Genomic DNA, 15039 nt, shown 5'->3' on the forward strand with positions numbered 1-15039 from the left:
GAAATGTGGCCATAAATGGGCAGACAGTCAGTCACAGTCATTGATTCTGACACACGGCCCGGTAGTTGTTCAGTCAGTCGGGGAGCGAGGCCTGCAGCCAGCAAAGAAAAAGCCTGGCCTGAGAATAAGGCAGAGACCCAATCAGACGGATAGACAGACAGACATCTGACTCAACGTCGAAACGCAGCGTGATCGAATCACGTTGCGGTGATATCATTTTCACAGTAGCTCAGGGTCCTGCCCACAGGTTTTATAGCGGGGCAGTGTTTTATGGATGGTCTGTTCATTGTGAGTAAAATATTATTGATCGGAATTTAATTTGTTACATTAAAGTGCTCTTTGTTTGTTAATTTTGATCTACATCCTCGACAGTATATACAGAAACAAGTAACAATGTTTAAGGGATGTGGTTTATTCAATATTCGTTGCAAAACCCTGTCAGCTGGTGTAAAAATAAACTCAAACTACCCAACACGCGGGTAAGCCCATAAAGCTAAACTACATACATGGCCGGTTAGCTCAGTTGGTTAGAGCGTGGTGCTAATAACGCCAAGGCCGCGGGTTCGATCCCCGTACGGGCCATAAGGTTCCTATTGCAATGCGTTGGTAACTTTTAAAAGTTTGGCAGACTTTGGAAACAAGCGAATCCACACAAAATGTCATGAGGTCAATTTTTTGGAGTAACATCCATTGATATGTTTTCTGATCTATCTTTTTGAGGTCCAAAGTGGACGGCCTCAAACTTGCTTACGTTGAAATCCATTTGCCGCAGTTTTGCCCATTCACTTAATCGAGTAATATCTCTCTGTAATCTCATTCTTCCATCCACACTGCTCATAATTCTGTCTATCTTTGTGTCATCGGCAAACTTGGATATGTGTTTCTCGATCCCGTCATCTAATATCAATGAGACCGCCTAAATTGGGGTAAATTCACATTCAGCTTCAATCTCCACATCATCTTGAGACATTTTTTTTTGCTCCGTGTGTGTTGCGCCTTGGAAACTTCTGCACTTTTTCCTCTGGAGCTCAAATATAATTCAATTCGAACAACTGCAAAGATGTCAGAATCCAATTGGTGACTTTTCACTAAAAAGCAGTGAGATAACAGGGCTCGTCCGGGATTTGAACCCGGGACCTCTCGCATATTCTATTAGAAAAACGCCCTAAGCGAGAATCATACCCCTAGACCAACGAGCCGCTTGCTAGAAAGTCCTGCAGCCGGTCTAAAATTTCACCATAGTCTTCAGCCGATCGGCTATCCTTTGCAACCGCTTCTGTCCACCCAATCTCGTTTTCTATTCCTATATACAGCAATATCAAGTTGTACACTACCTATTTCCAGTCACCAATATTAGCCTCTCTTTACTAAATTCGTTTACAATGTACGACTTGTTTTTTCAAATAATACTTTTCAGAATTAGTTAATCTGAAGCTACATTGGCATCTGTCTCGGCATCGTCAGAGTATACAAGCTACCATAAGTATATTTTACTCACATTGCTGTTTTCTTTCACTGTGAGGGCGAAGAGACAAAAATGTGGAGACATTAGCTACGAATTTATCAGCTGGGTTGCACCTTTACTTTTCCGACCGTCTCAGTCTTTTTTTCCTTTACCTTTCCCTGCTGGTGTTGCAGGTTAGATCAGCCTTTACCGTTCCAGGAAGCCTGAGAAGTCCATCAGGGGACAACATGGAGACAAGAGACAAGGAGAGATAGAGAGATTCGTGCAAATAAAGTCGCTTATAAATGGGTGGTTCTGCAAAGTAGCAGAATTGTAGTTGCAGATTGGGCAAGATTCTTTCTTGTGTATTTGAATTTTGCAAGAGTACATTGGGCACCCAATTAAAAGCGCCGGCCACGCTCGAGTATCTCTCATGCTCTGAGAGAGACAAATGAAGTGAGTTAGATCCAGTTCATTCATTTGAGCATTGAACGGATCTTTAAACAATAATTCAGCGAGCAGAAATCAAACCTGCGAAGGAAAACTCCATTTGATCTTGAATTTAACGCTTCAACCACTCGGCGATCGCAGCGGCACATGGCAGTACTTGCATGCATGGCTGTAGATGCTACTTTACACTGCCAGTTGCTTCAAACGATGCCCGATAGACCGGCGTTGTCTTGTAGCTTTCCCAGGAGCTTCATTTGATTCGGTGGGTCAAGTTTGGGAAATTGAACGATTTGCACCGGCAGCTTGTGGTAGCATATTACCTCATTTTCATTACCGGTAATGAACCACTGCAGCCACTGCAGAATTCGGTGCCACCCACAGCCGATCGGCCATCCTTTCAGACCTCTTCTATCCATCCAATCACGTTTTCTATTCCGATGTAGAGAAATGTCGAGTTGCACACTAACTATTTCCTCCGTTCTCTTTCGCAAACATATCACTGAACCAAACTTCACAAGTCACTCAGGAAAAATAATTCAGTTCAAAATCATTCGCTTCCGAAGGACCTGCGAGGACAGACTGACCAAACCTGCGTTCAGTCGTGAAGCTTGTGGGTGTGTTGTGATCCGAAGGGACAGAGACAGGCCTGCGACACGGAGCGAAGGCAGGAACTCAGAAATGTGGCCATAAATGGGCAGACAGTCAGTCACAGTCATTGATTCTGACACACGGCCCGGTAGTTGTTCAGTCAGTCGGGGAGCGAGGCCTGCAGCCAGCAAAGAAAAAGCCTGGCCTGAGAATAAGGCAGAGACCCAATCAGACGGATAGACAGACAGACATCTGACTCAACGTCGAAACGCAGCGTGATCGAATCACGTTGCGGTGATATCATTTTCACAGTAGCTCAGGGTCCTGCCCACAGGTTTTATAGCGGGGCAGTGTTTTATGGATGGTCTGTTCATTGTGAGTAAAATATTATTGATCGGAATTTAATTTGTTACATTAAAGTGCTCTTTGTTTGTTAATTTTGATCTACATCCTCGACAGTATATACAGAAACAAGTAACAATGTTTAAGGGATGTGGTTTATTCAATATTCGTTGCAAAACCCTGTCAGCTGGTGTAAAAATAAACTCAAACTACCCAACACGCGGGTAAGCCCATAAAGCTAAACTACATACATGGCCGGTTAGCTCAGTTGGTTAGAGCGTGGTGCTAATAACGCCAAGGCCGCGGGTTCGATCCCCGTACGGGCCATAAGGTTCCTATTGCAATGCGTTGGTAACTTTTAAAAGTTTGGCAGACTTTGGAAACAAGCGAATCCACACAAAATGTCATGAGGTCAATTTTTTGGAGTAACATCCATTGATATGTTTTCTGATCTATCTTTTTGAGGTCCAAAGTGGACGGCCTCAAACTTGCTTACGTTGAAATCCATTTGCCGCAGTTTTGCCCATTCACTTAATCGAGTAATATCTCTCTGTAATCTCATTCTTCCATCCACACTGCTCATAATTCTGTCTATCTTTGTGTCATCGGCAAACTTGGATATGTGTTTCTCGATCCCGTCATCTAATATCAATGAGACCGCCTAAATTGGGGTAAATTCACATTCAGCTTCAATCTCCACATCATCTTGAGACATTTTTTTTTGCTCCGTGTGTGTTGCGCCTTGGAAACTTCTGCACTTTTTCCTCTGGAGCTCAAATATAATTCAATTCGAACAACTGCAAAGATGTCAGAATCCAATTGGTGACTTTTCACTAAAAAGCAGTGAGATAACAGGGCTCGTCCGGGATTTGAACCCGGGACCTCTCGCATATTCTATTAGAAAAACGCCCTAAGCGAGAATCATACCCCTAGACCAACGAGCCGCTTGCTAGAAAGTCCTGCAGCCGGTCTAAAATTTCACCATAGTCTTCAGCCGATCGGCTATCCTTTCCAGCCGCTTCCGTCCACCCAATCTCGTTTTCTATTCCAAAATACAGCAATATCAAGTTGTACACTACCTATTTCAAGTCACCAATATTAGCCTCTCTTTACTAAATTCGTTTACAATGTACGACTTGTTTCTTCAAATAATACTTTTCAGAATTAGTTAATCTGAAGCTACATTGGCATCTGTCTCGGCATCGTCAGAGTATACAAGCTACCATAAGTATATTTTACTCACATTGCTGTTTTCTTTCACTGTGAGGGCGAAGAGACAAAAATGTGGAGACATTAGCTACGAATTTATCAGCTGGGTTGCACCTTTACTTTTCCGACCGTCTCAGTCTTTTTTTCCTTTACCTTTCCCTGCTGGTGTTGCAGGTTAGATCAGCCTTTACCGTTCCAGGAAGCCTGAGAAGTCCATCAGGGGACAACATGGAGACAAGAGACAAGGAGAGATAGAGAGATTCGTGCAAATAAAGTCGCTTATAAATGGGTGGTTCTGCAAAGTAGCAGAATTTTAGTTGCAGATTGGGCAAGATTCTTTCTTGTGTATTTGAATTTTGCAAGAGTACATTGGGCACCCAATTAAAAGCGCCGGCCACGCTCGAGTATCTCTCATGCTCTGAGAGAGACAAATGAAGTGAGTTAGATCCAGTTCATTCATTTGAGCATTGAACGGATCTTTAAACAATAATTCAGCGAGCAGAAATCAAACCTGCGAAGGAAAACTCCATTTGATCTTGAATTTAACGCTTCAACCACTCGGCGATCGCAGCGGCACATGGCAGTACTTGCATGCATGGCTGTAGATGCTACTTTACACTGCCAGTTGCTTCAAACGATGCCCGATAGACCGGCGTTGTCTTGTAGCTTTCCCAGGAGCTTCATTTGATTCGGTGGGTCAAGTTTGGGAAATTGAACGATTTGCACCGGCAGCTTGTGGTAGCATATTACCTCATTTTCATTACCGGTAATGAACCACTGCAGCCACTGCAGAATTCGGTGCCACCCACAGCCGATCGGCCATCCTTTCAGACCTCTTCTATCCATCCAATCACGTTTTCTATTCCGATGTAGAGAAATGTCGAGTTGCACACTAACTATTTCCTCCGTTCTCTTTCGCAAACATATCACTGAACCAAACTTCACAAGTCACTCAGGAAAAATAATTCAGTTCAAAATCATTCGCTTCCGAAGGACCTGCGAGGACAGACTGACCAAACCTGCGTTCAGTCGTGAAGCTTGTGGGTGTGTTGTGATCCGAAGGGACAGAGACAGGCCTGCGACACGGAGCGAAGGCAGGAACTCAGAAATGTGGCCATAAATGGGCAGACAGTCAGTCACAGTCATTGATTCTGACACACGGCCCGGTAGTTGTTCAGTCAGTCGGGGAGCGAGGCCTTCAGCCAGCAAACAAAAAGCCTGGCCTTAGAATAAGGCCGAGACCCAATCAGACGGATAAACAGACAGACAGATAGACAGACAGACATCTGTCTCAACGTCAAAACGCAGCGTGATCGAATCACGTTGCGGTGATATCATTTTCACAGCAGGTCAGGGTCCTGCCCACAGGTTTTATCGCAGGGCAGTGTTTTATGGATGGGCTGTTCATTGTTCGTGAAATAATATTGATCGGAATTTAATTTGTTACATTAAAGTGCTCTTTGTTTGTTAATTTTGATCGACATCCTCGACAATGTATACAGAAACAAGTAACAATGTTTCAGGGATGTGGTTTATTCAACATTCGTTCAAAGACCCTGTCAGCCGGTGTAAAAATAAACACAAACTACCCAACACGTGTGTCAGCCCATAAAGCTAAGATGTCTGCATGGCCGGTTAGTTCAGTTGGTTAAAACGTGGTGCTAATAACGCCAAGGTCGCGGGTTCGATCCCCGTACGGGTCATAAGATTCCTATTGTAATATTTTGTTAACTTTGAAAAGTTTGGCAGACTTTTGAAACTAGCGAATCTACACAAAATGTCATGAGGTCAATTTTTTGGAGTAACATCCATTAATATGTTTTCTGATCTATCTTATTGAGGTCCAAAGTGGACGGCCTCACACTTGCTTACGTTGAAATCCATTTGCCGCAGTTTTGCCCATTCACTTAATCTAGTGATATCTCTCTGTAATCTCATTCTTCCATCCACACTGCTTATAATTCTGTCTATCTTTGTGTCATCGGCAAACTTCGATATGTGGTTCTCGATCCCGTCATCTAATATCAATGAGACCGCGTAAATTGGGGTAAATTCACATTCAGCTTCAATCTCCACATCATCTTGAGACATTTTATTTCCTCCGTGTGTGTTGCGCCTTGGAAACTTCTGCACTTTGTCCTCTGGAGCTCAAATATAATTCAATTCGAACAACTGCAAAGATGTCAGAATCCAATTGGAGACTTTTCACTAAAAAGCAGTCCGATAACAGGGCTCGTCCGCGATCTCTCGCACATTCCATTGGAAAAACGCCCAAAGCGAGAATCATACCCCCGAGACCAACGAGCCGCTTGCTAGAAAGCCCTGCAGACAGTCTAAAATTTCACCATTGTCTTCAGCCGATCGGCTATCCTTTCCAACCGCTTCTGTCCACCCAATCTCGTTTCATATTCCTGCAGACAGCAATATCAAGTTGTACACTAACTATTTCCAATCACTAATATTAGCCTCTCTTTCCTAAATTCGTTTCCAATGTACGACTTGTTTTTTCAAATGTTACTTTTCAGATTTAATTAATTTGAAGCTACGTTGGCATCTGTCTCGGCATCGTCAGAGTATACAAGCTGCCACAAGTATACTTTACTTCCATTGCTGTGAGGACGAAGAGATATAAATGTGTAGACATTAGCTACGAATTTATCAGCTGGGTTGCACCTTTACTTTTCCTAACGTTTCTGTCTTTTTTTTCATTTCCTTTCGCTGCTGGTGTTGCAGGTTAGATCAGCCTTTACCGTTCCAGGAAGCCTGAGAAGTCCATCAGGGGACAAATTGGAGACAAGAGACAGGGAGAGATGGAGAGATACGTGTAAATAAAGTCGAGTATAAATGGGTGGTTCTGCAATGTAGCAGAATTTTAGTTGCAGATTGGGAGAGATTCTTTCTTGTGTATTTGAATTTTGCAAGAGTACATTGGGCACCCAATTAAAATTATTTGCGAAAATCGAATTGATGTCGAGACAGCTGTTCCATTGATCGCTGCAATCTGAAACGTTCGCTCGGTGAATTAGTTGTTCAACCAATCAACCGTCGTGTCTCTGTGGCGCAATTGTTTAGCGCGTTCGGCTGTTAACTGAAAGGTTGGTGGTTCGAGCCCACCCGGGGACGATGAGGAGCTTTTACCTTAACATTCGTTGTTTCGCGTTTCGGATATGTGTTCTGTTAGCATGAAAATATACCGTAAACGTTGCCGGCTGATCTTCCGCCATTTCATCTGCGGTCGGATGACATGTGTCTGAAGAATGTCCAAAAAACCGAGAATGGCTTGAAGGAAATCGGAATACTTCTTGACAGACAAGGTTGAAAAAGGAGGGCTCACGATTGAAGTGAAATGTTATTCACCTTCCGACAGGTTTCAGTTTATTTCTGAGAATTCGTTAAAGGATCCTGAAGCGCTCCCTCAGTTCACAAAAGTAGCTCTTCGCCGCATTTTTGCCGCAGCAACAAATCCATCAGTTTTTCGCTGTTCCCCAGCTCCCCGAGTGAGTGAGGCCGTGACAGCAGCAACATTGTCCGGCTCCGCTCTCTCCAATCACCCGCTGCCGGCGGAAAGCAGCGAATGCAGTCTCAGACAGCGCATTACTGTCCAACCCTGGGAAACAATTTCCCACTGAAACAGATTGGAGTTGTGCTGAGCTTTGAGTCTGTCGCGTGTCCGTGACGAGGTTCAGGTTGATATCATCGATTCGTTTTCTTTTATCTCAGAAGCGCACCAGGAGAAAACCGGAACTGAGAATCAAATTGTCCCTGTCGGTGATGAATTCAAGAGAATATCGCTCCAAGCAGATCTGTGAAAGTCGCAGAGCAACCGCACAGAAGTTCCAAATATTCTGGCCTGGTGTCACCTCGCTCAAACCTTCTCTTTCGCGTTTGATATTTCACGAGTACAAAGCGTCCCCCGCTTCACTGAAGCTGCAATCGACATTTTCTTCTCGATGCCATGTCATGGGCCAAATAAAGGATGTGCACAGTTGCTGCTGAGAAAAAACTTGCACCATTGAAAGTCCTGGGTGGAGGTTTAGAGGATGCGATTGTGGGAAGAGTTTTATTGCAAATTTAACAAACCCTCACGTGAATTGCCGGTTTGTCCAGAGCACCGAAAAAGCTCAGTCAGACTGAAGATCTAAAGGGTTCAATCCCGGGTTTCAGGACCCTTTTCTCTCCCTCTCTGTTATCTTGATACCTCCTCCGTGCCCTTTACATTCCCTGATACGCTCGGAATGCCCCTTACCCACTGATACGCCCTGACTCTCCCAGATAACACCTGGCAGTCCCTTGCCCTCTCTGATAACTTCTGAGAGTGCCGTAAACTCTTTGATACCTCGGAGCCTCATACCCATTTATAACCCCTGAGAAGCCCTTTGATTCCCTTACAGCCTCTGGAATCGCGTTGCTCCACCGGATCGACACTAAGAAACACTTCGACTCCCCGATTCATTCTCAGGAGCCATTAACCTCTCTGCTACCCAAGTGCGATTTAATTCCACATGTGGATCTACCAATCTTTGTTAAGGAGAGATCCACGGTTTGTTTGCTCCCATTCCTCCGAAGTGCTCTGTTAACGGAGAGGGAAATCGCATCGACGTTTATGTGATTTTCATAGAAAAATAAAACATTGCATGTGCAGAAAACAGAAATAGTTCAGATGGGGTAGCATTGGAATTAAAATCCAAAGATCCTTAGTTCAATCTCCGCGTAAAGCGGCCTTTTTGCCTTTTTTTCCTCTCTCTCTGTTGGCGGAATCCAGAATGACGGAGCTTCATCTTGAAATTGGAGCAAGATTAATGAGCCATGAAATCAGGAATCACCTTAGCAAAAAAAATACGGCCGAAATCTGGAAATCTCTCGGCCAAAAGGATGTGGATCCTGTCTCAATTCAAATTTTCATTCCTGATATTGATAGATCTTTTTTCGGTTCGGGTCCCAAGGGATATGTGTCCAAGGCGGGGAAATCGAGTTGAGTGACAGACCACCTCATGATCCAATTGAATGGGACAGCACGTTCGAGGGGCTAATTGGTCTTCTCTTGTCCCGCTATTCCTATCCTGCTCGGCGCGGATCAGCATGACAGGTAAAAGGCATGAGACTGATTCCAGAATGAAAAGCGAGTGTTCTGAAGGACGTTCCCTGGGATTGTCGGATTGTCGGACAAACTGAACCCCTGCAGCAAAGCTCACAGCTGCCTCTATGCAATATTATGATGGGGCGCAACATTCAACCCGGCCCGGCTAGCTCAGTCGGTCGAGCATGAGACTCTTAATCTCAGGGTCGTGGGTTCGAGCCCCACGTTGGGCGTTTTGTGTTTTTTTTCTCAAACTTGGTGGTAAAAGGTTCAAAGTGCAACCTCTTATCTCTGGTTCAGTGAGATAAACACACAAATATTATCAAACTCAGTTATCTCCAGTTATATAAATACACAACACTGAGCTGTGTGAAACGAAACCGTGAGCCTTGCCAAATATCCACTCCCTCCCGATTCTACCTTCTCATTCCCTTCGCATGGCACACGGCAGATCATCGGTTCAATCGGCTTCATTTTTTGCTGTTATTAAATGTGTTGATGGTTGGAAAATGTAATATTTAGAAGATGACAATTCTGGATCAATTCGCCTCTCTGATACCTCCTGAGCAACGCCCACCCCCTTGCCCTCTTCGATTCTCCCTGAGCTCCTTATCTTCTCCGATATCCTCAGAGAATCCATTATCCTCTTTGAACCTTTTCAGCACCCTTTATGTTCTCATACGCCCTGAGCCTTCTGACACTCTATGATACCCTCTGACACTCCCTTGCCCTCTCTGTGACCCACTTACACTCTCTGATACCCTCTGACACTCCCTTGCCCCCTCTGAGATCCCCTTACACTCTCTGATACCCTATGACACTCCCTTCCCGTCTCTGAGATCCTCTTACACTCTCTGATACTCTCTGACAGTCCCTTCCCCTCTCTGAGATCCCGTTACACTCTCTGACACCCTCTGATAGCCCCTTCCCCTCTCTGGGTTCCTCTTGCCCCACCGGAACGCCACTAGGAAGCCATTAGACTCCCTGCTGCCTTCTCAGAAACGATTACCCTTCCTCATACCCAAGTGCGATGCAATTTCACAGGTCGATCTACCTGCCTGTGTTAACGATGAGATCCAGAGGTGGTTCGGCTCCCGCTGCTTGCGCCTCTGCCACTCCGAGAGCTCTCGCGGCGGTGGGAACCGATCTCCCTCCTATAAACTCAGTGTCTAAGTTTTAGTGCGCTGGTGTTTCATAAACTGTGGGAGTGTATATATGGGTGTGATGTTTATATATGAACTGTGGGTATGTATATATGAGTGCGATGTCTATATATGGATAGTGGGGAGATATATATGAGTGCGATGTTTATTTATGAACTGTGGGTGTGTATATATGAGTGCGATATTTATATATGAACTGTGGGTGTGTATATAAGTGTGCTGCGTATATATGAACTGTGGGTGTGTAAATTTGAGTGCGATGTTTTATATGAACTGTGGGTGTGTATATAAGAGTGCGATGTTTATATATTAAGTGCGGTAATGAACAGGAGGGTGAAGGCATCCCGGGTGTTGTATTTTCTTGCAAGGCAATGGCGAAAAGTTGCATTTGCTTTGGTGTCCAAATAGCTCAGTCGCGGTTGCATTAAACTGAAAATTTAAAGGTCTTTGTTCCAATCCAGTGTTTGGCAGTTTTTGATCATTTAGTTTCTTCTTCTTTGGGTCGATTCTCACATTTATTGACAGTGAAATATTATTCCCGCCACTGAAGGATTGGAGATGGAACAGAGAGACATCAAGGATGGGAAATATTTATGTCCTCTGTATTTGGTTTTTATTTCTCTGTTACCTTTTGACTTTTCCTCTTGTTTTTTTCTCTCTCGGTGCCGGGTGACTATTTGATTTGATGCATTTGTCCTAAACTGATCCCTTTTCCACATTTCGGGACAGTCAGACCCTCTCTGTCTGTCTGTTGCTGCTGATGATCATTAATGGGAACAGGCCGCGAGTTAAATGTTTATCTGCAAACCGGAGAAAGACAAATAAAAAGAAAGACGTGTTTCTCCGGCCCATGGGCAAAGTTACAATGGATGTTATTCAATAAAACTGCCCCCGTGAATTTGTCGTTGGACCTGTTTGTGAAGCTTGAATTTTAAAAGTTACGAAACCCAAAACATAGCCATGCAGGGAGGAAACCCACGATCACGACATTATAAGAACATAAGAACATAAGAAATAGGAGCAGGAGTAGGCCAATCGGCCCCTCGAGCCTGCTCCGCCATTCAATAAGATCATGGCTGATCTGATCCCAACCACAAATCTAAGGAACACAAGAAGTAGGAGCAGGTCCCGGCCACTCAGCCCCTGGGCCCTCTCCGCCACCCACAGGGGATTGACCGATCCGAACTCAGCTTCAGGTCCAATTTTCTTCCCGCTCCCCATAACCCCTAATTCCCTTTACTTCTAGAAAACTGTCTATTTCTGTTTTAAATTTATCTAATGATGTAGCTTCCACAGCTTCCTGGGGCAGCAAATTCCACAGACCTACCACTCTCTGAGTGAAGAAGTTTCTCCTCATCTCAGTTTTGAAAGAGCAGCCCCTTATTCTAAGATTATGCCCCCTAGTTCTAGTTTCACGCATCTTTGGGAACATCCTTACTACATCCACCCGATCAAGCCCCTTCACAATCTTATATGTTTCAATAAGATCGCCTCTCATTCTTCTGAACTCCAATGAGTAGAGTCCCAATCTACTCAACCTCTCCTCATATGTCCACCCCCTCATCCCCGGGATTAACCGAGTTAACCTTCTTTGTACTGCCTCGAGAGCAAGTATGTCTTTTCTTAAGTGTGGACACCAAAACTGTATGCAGTATTCCAGGTGCAGTCTCACCAATACCTTATATAACTGCAGCAATACCTCCCTGTTTTTATATTCTATCCCCCTAGCAATAAAAGCCAACATTCCGTTGGCTTTCTTGATCACCTGCTGCACCTGCATACCAACTTTTTGATTTTCTTGCACGAGGACCCCCAGATCCCTTTGTACTGCAGTACTTTCCAGTCTCTCGCCATTAAGAAAATAACTTGCTCTCTGATTTTTCCTGCCAAAGTGCATAACCTCACATTTTCCAATATTATATTGCATCTGCCAAATCTCCGCCCACTCACCCAGCCTGTCTATATCCCCTTGCAGGTTTTTTATGTCCTCCTCACTCTCTACTTTCCCTCCCATGGCATGTATTAATTAAGCAAGCTGACCAGCCATTACGAACATCCCATGCATCATTTTAAATCTTTTTTTTACATGTACGCTCGTTTGAAGTGATTTCTGTACATGGGCCCCGAAATCTCTCTGCTCCTCCACAGTTCCTAGTTTCTCACCATTTAGAAAATACTCTGATTTACCTTTCTCAGATTTAAAGTGGATGACCTCGCTCTCCCCACATTGAACTCTATTTGCCGCAGTTTTTCCCACTAACTGAATCTGTCAATTCACACTTTTCAACTTCCTGCTTCTATCTACATTACTCACTGCTCCACCAGAAGGCTGCGTGTTCAAATCACGCCGTGGTAAGAGTTGCTTTTCGAGTTGATTTGATTCTAGATCGTTCCGGAATGAATGTTTTATCTGCTTTTTCACAATAAACAGAACCTTGCTCTAAAGTCTGCTTCCCTAGTTCCCAAATTTCAGGGAGGCTTCTCAATCTGCCCTCGATTTTTGACCTTGAACTGCGGATGGAACTTTTGCAAAGAGGGTAAAGAAGTCCCCTTATCGCTCCCAGTGAATCTCAAACGCTTTGGGAAGAAGTTCAGTGCAAATAATCTGAACTTTAAAGCCACCTCAATGACCTGCGCTTTCCTTGAATGAGTTTTGTTCGCCTTTGCATTCGACCGTGAAATCGTTCTCGGTTTTCATCTCAATGAACCAGAGTGTGACCGCCTTGTATCCGTCAGCGTGCAAGTGGCGCATTTGGGGTAAGCACGGGTCGTTTTCAACTTTTGAAATCTCACTAAGCACCAGAGAAAAGAAACGTGAAATCAAACTTTCCCTGTAAATTACGAATTGAAGGGACTATCGCTCCAAGCGGATCTGGACAACTCGCAGTGCAGCCGCACAGGAGTTCCAAATCCACCCTCTCGCCACTCGGCAATCGCATTAACTGAAGTTTACTCTGACCTAGTGTCATCGCGCTGAAATCGAGTATTTCTCAGCCTCTTTTTTTTTTCTTAACATCATAGTTACTGGTTTAAGAGTGAAAACTGCCGCCCGCCTGAATGTTAGTGCAAGAGACAACTTTGTAGAGACAGTGTCGTGTCAGAGCTCGTTGGACCTGCTCATGTCAACTCATCACATTTTCAGCAAAGCCGAATATGACTGGGAGAGAATGAAGAATGGCGAATCACAGCTCGATAAATCAATCCTCTCGACCACGAGGGGACCGAGTCTTCCAACATACAGGTGTTTAATGGCAAGGTGAGTTTAATGTTGAGAAATAATACAGCACAGATTTTCACTCGTGCAAACTTCACACACTTTATTTTGGAAAATTAAACTGATAGTACAGAGATGTTATATTGATCGCCGCAACGTGAATTTTTAGCTCTTTGAGTTAGTGGTTCAAAAGTAAACGTAATGCTTTTCTGTAGCGCAATCGGTTCGCGCGTTCGGCTATTCGCAGAAAAAATATTAGTTCGACTCCGCCCAAAGGCGCGAGGGCAACTTCTACCTTAAGATTCATGGTCTCGCATTTCCTGGTTTCCATTGTGTGCTTTGGCTGCAAAAGAAATGCCCGGTTTCGATCGCCAGCTGAGATCGGCTGATCTTCCACCATTTAACCTCTGATTGGCTTCAAGGAAATCAGAATTCTTCTTGACAGACAAGATCCGAAGGTTGCAGGAGAGCCGCTTCACTCTGAAACCAGACTGTTTCCACAATGAATGTCACTCCCTTTATTTTGGAAACGCAAAATTGTATTCACATTCCAAAGGTTTTCAGTTGATTTATGAGAGATCATTAAAGGATCCTGCAGCGCTGCCTTGGATAATAACAACAGTTCTAAGCCGCATTTCAGTCGAGGCAGCAAATCCTCACATCCGAGTATCTGCACCCTTAAATCCGAGTATCTGCACCCATACACCGGAGTATCACACCCTTACACCCATTAACTCATTAACCGTCCCCAGTCACCAAAAACAGCTAAACAAATCCCAACACATATACGGACACATTTTTATTTCCTGTACTTCAAAGGAGATTTGGGGAAAGTGGGCGCTGATACTTAGAAACTCTCCCTCACGTATCGCTACTTGGTGCTATTTTTTTCAGAAGGCTCGTTGGTCTCGGGGTCTTATTCTCGATTCGGGTTTGCTGATTGAAATATGCGAGAGATCCCGGACCAGCCCTCATTTTCCCCAAGGCTTACGATGTTGACCTGCTGTTAAAACTAGCGATTTCGATGCTGGAAAGTAAAACTTTGCAGCAAAATCGCAACAGCATCATTAATGTTCGTCAAGGAAGGGAAATGACACCCTCCACTTCCTCTTACACAAGTGACTCCAGTCCCACCGGAATTTATAATGCTTAATCCACTCTGAGCTGGATTGGCGAAACACTCTCAAGAAGGAGGCTCATCATCTGTTCACTGCAAAAGTCAATCTGCTGAACTTCCGGCTCTGTCAGACTGAATGTTCCTTCAGACAGGTTTCTAACTGGTCACATGCATCCTGCTGCCGTGCGAGCATTGGTGCTTGAGGGGTAGAATTCTTGTTTGCAGTAATTCTATTCCTGTAAAAATAGCTCCTGAAGATCGCAAGATGGAAAGTATCGCGGCAGTGGTCTAACGCGCTGGTTTAAAGCTCAAGCTAAATTCCATAATTTGTAGTTGGATCAAAATCATAGTTTGTGGCTCCAATCCCGCAGCCTCCCTCCTGTAAACGAATAACACTAAACATCTCATCTGCTATTGCAACAGGGTAGCCCGGAG

General features: G+C 44.3%; 7 non-coding genes across 7 annotated transcripts; 5 read left to right on the forward strand and 2 right to left on the reverse strand.

The window, feature by feature from the left end:
- Positions 1-508: 508 nt before the first annotated feature.
- trnai-aau (transfer RNA isoleucine (anticodon AAU)) lies at positions 509-582 on the forward strand. The gene has a single exon. It is a non-coding gene; the product is annotated as a tRNA-Ile (tRNA).
- Positions 583-1109: 527 nt separating this feature from the next.
- trnap-agg (transfer RNA proline (anticodon AGG)) lies at positions 1110-1199 on the reverse strand. Its single transcript is given in 2 exon segments — positions 1110-1145; positions 1164-1199. It is a non-coding gene; the product is annotated as a tRNA-Pro (tRNA).
- Positions 1200-3077: 1878 nt separating this feature from the next.
- trnai-aau (transfer RNA isoleucine (anticodon AAU)) lies at positions 3078-3151 on the forward strand. Its single transcript has one exon. It is a non-coding gene; the product is annotated as a tRNA-Ile (tRNA).
- Positions 3152-3678: 527 nt separating this feature from the next.
- Positions 3679-3768, reverse strand: trnap-agg (transfer RNA proline (anticodon AGG)). Its single transcript is given in 2 exon segments — positions 3679-3714; positions 3733-3768. It is a non-coding gene; the product is annotated as a tRNA-Pro (tRNA).
- Positions 3769-5662: 1894 nt separating this feature from the next.
- trnai-aau (transfer RNA isoleucine (anticodon AAU)) lies at positions 5663-5736 on the forward strand. The gene has a single exon. It is a non-coding gene; the product is annotated as a tRNA-Ile (tRNA).
- A 1346-nt stretch (positions 5737-7082) lies between these two features.
- On the forward strand, positions 7083-7156 carry trnan-guu (transfer RNA asparagine (anticodon GUU)). Its single transcript has one exon. It is a non-coding gene; the product is annotated as a tRNA-Asn (tRNA).
- A 2114-nt stretch (positions 7157-9270) lies between these two features.
- On the forward strand, positions 9271-9343 carry trnak-cuu (transfer RNA lysine (anticodon CUU)). Its single transcript has one exon. It is a non-coding gene; the product is annotated as a tRNA-Lys (tRNA).
- The last annotated feature ends 5696 nt before the right edge of the window (positions 9344-15039 follow it).

Source organism: Heptranchias perlo, chromosome 20, assembly GCF_035084215.1.
Source record: "Heptranchias perlo isolate sHepPer1 chromosome 20, sHepPer1.hap1, whole genome shotgun sequence".
In the NCBI taxonomy this organism is placed as follows: Eukaryota; Metazoa; Chordata; class Chondrichthyes; order Hexanchiformes; family Hexanchidae; genus Heptranchias; species Heptranchias perlo.